We start from the raw sequence: 9,165 nt of genomic DNA, 5'->3' as shown, positions 1-9,165 counted from the left end.
ATAATAACTTAAGGCTTTGCTGCCACGTTCCATAATCTCACGTGACTTGCCCCCTAATACTTATCCAAGATAATTATCCTCAAACTTTTAATTAATTTATTAACTTCCCACTCAAATCAATAATTAACCAAATATCCACATAATTAACAATTATCTCAAATTACTTAAAATATCATTCACTTTTAACATACCTCATATACATTACTATCACGGTCATGTGGTACCTTGTATGGCACTAGTCCATAAATACCAGGTATTATAGCTCGGGTCGTATTTTCTTCCAAATTGACAAACTTCGACGAAAATTCATTTTCTTTGATTTGCTTACCCTCTCACCTTCCCGAATTTACTCATTACTTATTTGAAATAGCATAATGCTTATAATCTCAAAATAATCTCATTCCCGAACTTACGTCGATTAGCTTACGACGAAACTTTAACGTACGAAAATGCGGAATGTAACATCTCATTTCCGAGCTTATATCAATTTACTTATGGCGTACTTACACATACGGAAACATGGAATGTAACACCATTCCCCCCTTTGGAATATTCGTCCTCGAATGTTGACTGATGCACTTATCATTTTTATGACTTATGTCTTCTGAATACTTTTAGTACTCTCCTTGCCATCTAGGAAACTGTTATGTGAATAATTCCAAAGGCCAGGGCACCACCCCTCCCTTTCCAATCTCGTAATTGTTGCTACTTTCTATCACACAGCATGTACGACTCTAACCTTGTAAGTGCGCCTATGCGACTCTTCTTTCCTTTTTCCTCCAGTTTTTAGCCAATCTCAAGGCCTCACTTTGTAAACATATACAGAGCTTGACAAGATATCCCTCTGGGCATCTATAGGTATACTAAAGTTCTTCGCTCGGTACTTTGTCGAACTTACGAATATTGCTATATATTATCTCATAGACCCGGTTATCTACCCGTATGACTTTGCTGCATCTAGGTAGGTCATATTATACCATAACTCTTACTTCGATTTATCGTGGCTGAGGTCTGCTACCAAATTCCAACTTACTTTCGTTGCTTATCCTATATGTATAAATCTAAGTCCTTTAATGCTTCCTCATTACTGTTCATCTTGAGAATGATGGCCTAATCTCATATCATACTTTGTGACTTTTATCTATCCATTGTTGATTTACCTCAATATTGATCTATACTATACCACTGATAACTTGAAACCTCTTACGTAATCACTAGGGCTCACGTTGCATCGAGGAATATTTGAAGTGATCTTCCTGATCCACCTGGGGGTGATAATATACTTCCATAACCATATTTTATAGCTTCCCAATGTGATTCATCTTACATGGGTATTTTAATCCCATACAATTTGTGAAATCCTCTTCAAATAATTACTCAATCGAAAGCCCAAACATCATCCTTTATCTATTACAATTACACCCTCATTGTTCTACCAGGGCAACATTCCATCTCTTCTAAATGCTACTAGTCTTAGACTCCTTTGAATTCGTTCAGGCTATATTGAGCTTTCTATAACTTAGAGAAACTCTCAGCTCTTCTTGTTTTCATGAGCTTAATCTTGAGGACTTATACATTTTCGTCACCTTCTCACTTGCCCTTTTCTTATCCTTACTCCTGTCTTCCTAAAACCTTGTCGCTTTACCATACTTTAGCTTGCGACCTAGTTACTACCCGCATACTTCCTTCAACTTGCTTGTATCATAGATTTCCTTATGTCATTCTGGAACATCACATCGTCTCTAACTCTTCTTTACTCTCTTAATTAGACTCCTCGATACTTAGAAACCATAGGCTGGAAGACAAGCCACTGACGACGCTACTGTCATTCCTGGATACTGAATCCCCGCGCTTCTGCCTTCTATCCGAAGTAAGGACTATTCACAACCTTCTGCATTTGAGTATCTCGTACGTTGTCCACCTTTACCTAACTTATCTTAAAGTCTCACATCATATCTTCTATCTCTTTCATAACCTTCCTTCCACATAGGTATAATTCACATCCACAACTTGAAGCTCTATTATAATACTTGCACCTTTGGTGCATACGCAATCCGGTGGGAGCTTCATACTGACTTCTTATGAGGCTGGTACTTCTTCTAACTGGCTTTATCATAAAGTCGTTATAGAATATGGTTGTTGTACTATCTCTCTTGTGCCTCTGATATTCGAGTAAGTCTGCAATGTTTTTGATCACAATTTCTATAATTTTCTGGGTTTAATAATCAGACTCCTGATTCATTTGGTTGATGTAACTCTTTAGTTTCCTCTTCCTTCTGATCAGCCTTCATGTAGGCTTGAGCTATCTTCCGATCTGCGGCTCTTGGTATTAGTTATTACTTTAGCCTTCCATGGGTGCTATAGAATATCCATGATACAATCTTCTAACAATTCAATCCTTTTATTATACCCTGGGCTCAATTCTTTCTTTTAACTTATACTAGAGTTTTCTACGGTTGTATGAATGTCAGTATATATGCTGCATGAATAATATTCCAAAATCATAAGTGCGTTCATGACGTAACTAACTCTGGATCACTGATCGAATAATTCCTTTCATTCCTTCTCAGCTTTCTTTAAACGTATGCAATTACTTTTCCTGGTCTTTCTGCCCCCGTTGTTGCGTGCATACTTAACTTATCTTAGTGCCCATACATATTGGAATTTCATATCATTCATATGATCTTGAATATCACTTGTGATTTTTACTTCCTGTCCATTAGGCACGGTGACCTCAAGAGGTCAAGGGAGTGAATAATGAGATGGAAGGGAGATGTCCTTTGTTAAATCACGATGAACCTTAAGAAAAGAAATTGGGCCCATGTGCCATTGAAATCGACTTATTGATTTACCATGCATGCGCTAATGTAATGAGTTGTGTTTCTCCATTATGAGCATGAACATGAAGTATTCTAATGATATGAGTAGTTACGACGTTAAATGTAATGACAAACTATGTTGCTTTGAGTTTATATATGGTATTGTGATTTCAAATACACCTCCAGCTGCATATATTGGGGTGAGGCGGCATGACTGCTTTGTGTAGGGATTGTGGTATTGTGATACACCTCCACCTGCATATATTAGGGTGAGGCAGTAGGACCGCTTTGTGTAGCGATTGTGGTATTGCGGAATACACCTCCACCCGCATATATTGGGGTGAGGCGGCATGACCGCTTTGTGTAGGGATTGTGGTATTGTGATACACCTCCACTGCATATATTGGGGTGAGGCGGTAGGACCGCTTTGTGTAGGGATTGTAGTATTGTGGAATACACCTCCACCCACATATATTGGGGTGAGGCGGCATGACCGCTTTGTGTTGGGATTGTGGTATTGTGATACACCTCCATCCGCATATATTGGGGTGAGGCGGCAGGGCCGCTTTGTGTTGGGATTGTGGTATGGTGATACACCTACACCCGCATATATTGGGGTGAGGCGGTAGAGTCGCTTTGTGTAGAGGTTGTGGTATCGTGATATACCTCCACTCGCATATGTTGGGGTGAGGCGGCAGGGCCGCTTTGTATGAGGGTGGTTATAAAGGATCCCCGACTTAATATCGATAAATTTGAATGGAAGCTCTTAATAAATTTGCTTGACGTTAACGGCTATCTAAGCCCATGTATTGTTACCATGATTCATCATATTCATGTTGTATTTCCAAGCCCTTGAATAGGTATATTTGTATTGTGTAAGTGAACGTTGTGAACGGTCTATGAGACGCATAGGCGTATAATATGATATGTGAATACTAAGAACGATCTACGAAATGTGTATGTGTATAATAAGGAAGGAAGGTGCCACTTTCGTTGGTATTATTTGTACATGTTGTTACAATTACAGTATATTATGTATTCCAAGTATAGTGCATATGGCGCACTTGATCCTAAAAGAAGGTTAGAATGATACAAGTATAATAAGACTTGAAATGTGATTTTATTGGATGTTTCGTAGTTTCTTGATGTACTTTAATTGCCTCTTATTTGAGTTACCGTATTTTCATATGTTGTTTTGACTGCCTTACATACGAGTACTATTCCACATGTACTCACGTCCCTTTTACCGGGGGCACTGCATCATTTAATGGATGTATGTATACTTCTACAGGATGATATGGATCTTTGATGGGGATATTCTTCACTACTAAGCTTATGGTGAGCCCGCTACAGTTCTAGTGGGTGTTTGGGTCTAGTTTGTTTTATGAATATAGGTATCCATTATCATAGAAGCTCCATGTACACTGTGGGTCATGTAATTAAAGATTTGAGTTTTGTCATGTATTTATGTTCATAGTATTTACAGCTATTTATAGAGCTGTGTAACCATCACGAGAAAAAAATAATATAGGCCATTGAGCCAAGTGTTTTTAATATGAAAGTCTCTTATTATGTTATGGTAAATCATGCATGAGTAATGATAAGAGATTAATGTAAATTAGGCTTGCTCGACTGAGTTTACTCGGTTGAGCGCCGGTCGCACTCCACAATTTCGGGGCGTGACACACCTGATCAGCTGGTATACATACGTTGATGATTTGCCCACAGTGGCCGAGATGATCCCTATCAAGTAGGGCCCACGAAAGCCAACAATTTTTAGAGATTTACCTTATTAAGGTATGATTCTAAGAGACAGTTGAAGTTTCAATACAGATTTGCAATTCTAAGAGATTTGCAATGAAGTTATACTATGTAATCGCAACGAGATTTACAATTCTAAGAGAGCACGGTACAACTTTATCAAGAATATCATACAGATTCTCCCCTACTTCGTTCTGCCATTACGTGTTTCGTCACAATTGACGTATGTTAGAGGGATTGTCAAGAGAATCGGCTCAAGTATGTTAATGCTATCCCTTCTTTCTTTTGGCATGATTCAAATGATACAAACAAATCGAGCAAAATACGCAACTTTCATAAATGACTCTATTCATAGAAATGCTAGAGATGCTTATGTTCTTGATTCCCCATGTGTCCTATTATTCTATCATATGTTCATGGGTCTCAGAAAATACGTAAGTTGATAAAGTTTATATCACACTCCAAAACTGAGGAGCGCGACCGACGCTCAATCGAGTGAACCTGACCGAGCAAGCCTGTTAGATTCTTTCTACCCAAACTCATTCATAAATAAAGAGAATATATGTTTTCCTTAATTAAACAATAAAGTGGCCATGTATGCAATTACCAATTTCTTACCATAAGTTTCACCATTTTTAAAGTCTCAAATGGACAAGTAATACAACCACAACATAGCATAGTTTGTCCTTCCCAACACCAATACACAACCCACACTATGTCTACGGAGCCTCTATAGATAAAGATATGTACAATGATAATGCCGGCAACAAGGCCCCAGCTATACCTCAAACAGAATACACAAAGAACCAAAGATACATGACCCTGGGATGAAGTGGGGCTCACCAAGTCAGCTGGGAAAAAGGTGTACTGCTATCACTGATCAATATCTCCTGCTGTGGAACCACCTGCATCCATTTAAAGATGCAGCGCCCCCGACAAAAGGGATGTTAGTACCGTCGAATAGTACTAGTATGAAAACTAAACACCAATTTAAGAATTCAGAAATACAAGTTGAATATGATGAACCAGTACGACAATAGTATAATATAGATAACTGTTTAAACCAGAGCAAACTTATTAAGAGCTATCAATAATATTTATAAGATTTAAGATGAGATCCCCTGTAACCTTCTTCACATAAAGCGGCTCCGCCGCCTCACCCGATGTATGCAGGTGGAAGTGTACGTACAATACCATAACTCTAATCAAGCGGCCCTACCGCCTCACCCTAATGTATGCGGGTGGATGTATAACCACAGTATTAAGAACTTACACAAAGCGACTATGCCGCCTCACCCCAATGTATGCGGGTGGAGGTGCAGTCCCACAATACCATAATCCCTACACAAAGCGGTCATGCCGCCTCACCCCAATATATATGCGGGTGGAGGTGTATCACAATCACAATATCTATACCCTAATCCCCACACAAAGCGGTCATGTCGCCTCACCCCAATGCATGCGGGTGGAGGTGTATCACAATCATAATCTCTACACAACTTGGCATAATAACTTTCACATAAATCACGACTAGAAATACATGTGGATACATAATCCATAGTTTGGGACACATCCTCAATTTATAATGCAATATGATAAGAGCATTTGAAACACGACTTGAACATATATCTTCATCACAAAACTTATCAGAATACTCCATTTATAATCAACATCTCGGAACTTACAAGGATATTGGGAATTTCAATTCTTAAATAAGAGTTTAGCCAACATACCTCACTTGAGCTTCCTTACACTCTAAATGTTCCGGAATTCTTAGCAACTTCAATCTATTTTAGAAATATAAAAAATTAAACTAAAATTAGGAAGATTATCATGGTTCTAGCTCATTTAAGAATTCTATCAAACACTAGGTGTGCACAAGGTTTCAAGGTCTTTTATGGAGGATTCCATCATCCCACAACCCAATCTTTACCATGCTTAGTTAAACAATCTTCCTACACCCCTTGATATCACATGCATGTAAATAATCAACTCTCATGCCCAAAAATTATCTTGCTAATTACCCATTTTCAGATGATTTCGAAATTAGGGTTTAGGGTGTAGAATCTTACCTCTAGGATGAAGACCTAGTTTGCTTGCCTTCTTAATCTTCCAAAACTTGAGCAATAATTGAACAACAATTATTGAAGAACACCTTCTCACTCTAAGGCACTCTCTCTTACTCTAAAATGTCAGATTATCTCTCAAAAATGGCCCAAAATGTGTATTTAACGAAGTAGGGTCGGGTTTTAAAAATCCAAAAATGAAGCTCCGGAACAGGTTCTACGGTCGCATATATCGGTCGCATAATTGGTTACAAAATAGCCAAAAGAACTGCATGTGTATGCGGTCACTATGCGGTCCGCATAATTGTTATGCGGTCGCATAATGCACCGCATAAACACTTTTCCGGCAAAAATATTCCTTTACTTTCCTGTGCATTGTTCAACCCAAAAGGTTTGAGCCGGAACCGGAATCTCTTCATAAGTCAATTCTTCATTTACCTCTATAGTCTCAACCGGAACAATGATTGTCGGGTCTCCAACTACTTTCTTTAATATAGACACATGAAATACCGAGTGTACTAATGACATCTCAGGTGGTAGCTCAAGCTTGTATGCTACCTCACCGATCCTCTAAATGATTTTGTACGGTCCGACATACCTCGGACTCAATTTGCCTTTCTTACCAAATCGCATTACACCCTTCATGGGGTAAGAATTTCTATAATCCTCAAACACGTAAGCCTAGTCCGGCACCATGAAACATTATTTTCTTTGCAAATTTTACCAGGCCTAACACTTAAGTACTTTGAAATTTTCTGGGGTGTTACAGTTTACTTCATGATATTAATCAAAGGCATAGTGGTCTTATGACATTTCGAAAGATTTTATTGACGTACTTCTCATGCATTGCATTCATTTATACATATACATTGACCCATGACCAGATGGCGTTATATACGCGTATATATGTATATGGGATATGGGAAAAGCCTACAGTGTTATATACGCACCACCAGCTGATCAGCTGGTATACGTTGATGATTTGCCCACAATGGTCGAGATTATATGATGGGATGCCCTCAGAGGCTTGATGATGTTATGAATGCATATACCTATGCATGGTATGATATTTATATGCATATGTATGACATTATAAATATTAAATGATTCACAGAGTTATTCAGACTTATATGTTAAGTCTTTTACTCCATGTTTCTCTCATGTCTATTACTTACTGATTTTCATTCCTTACATACTCAGTATATATTATTTGTACTGACGTCCCTTTTGCCTGGGGACGGTGCGTTTCATGCTCGCATCTCCCGTTAGACAGGTTGAGAATCCTCCAAGTAGGCTATCAGCTCAGCGGAAGGTGTCAGTGCACTCCATTTGCTCCAGAGTTGGTATTTGGTCTGTATGATTATGTAAGGCCCCGTAAAAAATTTTGCAAAAGAAAAAAAATAATATTTCATGGTGCCGGATTAGGCTTATGTGTTTTTGTTGAATAATGTACCGGAAAGAAAAGGAAATTGTTTTGGCGGAAAAATGCATTTCTGCAGTCCATTATGCGACCGCAGAATCACTCTATGGGCCGCATAATGGCCGCAAAAGTGAGGCTGGAGAGGGCCAGTTTGGATGCAATTATGCGGTGACTATGCGACCGCATAACTGTTCTGCGGTGCATTATGCTACCACAGAATAGGTCTGCAGGCCGCATAGTGACCGCAGACCGGGGCAGATTTTTGGCCAGCTTTGGACACCAATTATGCGACTGATATGCGGTCCGCATAACCATTATGCGGTCGCATATGCAACAACAGAACCTGTTCCGGAGCTTCATTTTTTGGTTTTTAAAACCCGATCCTACTTCGTTTATTACACTATTTAGTCCATTTTTGAGCTATAATCTGACATTTTAGAGTGAGAGAGAGCGTCCTAGAATGAGAAGGTGTTCTTCAATAATTGTTCTTCAATTCTTACCCCAGTTTTGGAAGATTAAGAAGGGAAACTCACTAGGTCTTCATCCTAGAGGTAAGATTCTACATCCTAACCCTCAATTTCGAATTTTGTCTAGAAATGAGTAATTAGCAAGATAATTTTTGGGCATGAGAGTTGTTTATTTTACATGCATGTGTTATCAAAGGGTGTAAGAAGGTTATTGAGCTAAAAATGGTAAAGATTGAGTTGTGGGATGATGGAATCCTCCATAAAAGGACCTTGAAACCTTAATGCACACCGTGTGTTTGATAAAATGTTCAAATAAGCTAGAACCATAATCGTCTTCCTAATTTTAATTCAATTTGTTATAATTCTACAATAGATTGAAGTTGCTAAGAATTCCGGAATATTTTAGAGTTTAAGGATGCTCAATTGAGGTATGTTGGCTAAACTCTTCTCTCAGAATTGGATCCCACGATATTCATGTGAATTATGTAAGTCCTGAGTGGATCATTATAAAATTGGCTATTCCGAGTAAGATTGGGTTGAAAGATATATGTTCAACAAGTATTTCAAATGCTTTATTTATGTTATGTTATCAATTGAGGATGTGTTAAAAATATGGGTTGTGCATTAGAAAT

The sequence above is a fragment of the Nicotiana tabacum genome, chromosome 4, assembly GCF_000715075.1.
Source record: "Nicotiana tabacum cultivar K326 chromosome 4, ASM71507v2, whole genome shotgun sequence".
Lineage (NCBI taxonomy): Eukaryota > Viridiplantae > Streptophyta > Magnoliopsida > Solanales > Solanaceae > Nicotiana > Nicotiana tabacum.
The sequence above is the reverse complement of the archived record's forward strand: the minus strand, read 5'-3'. Positions refer to the sequence as shown.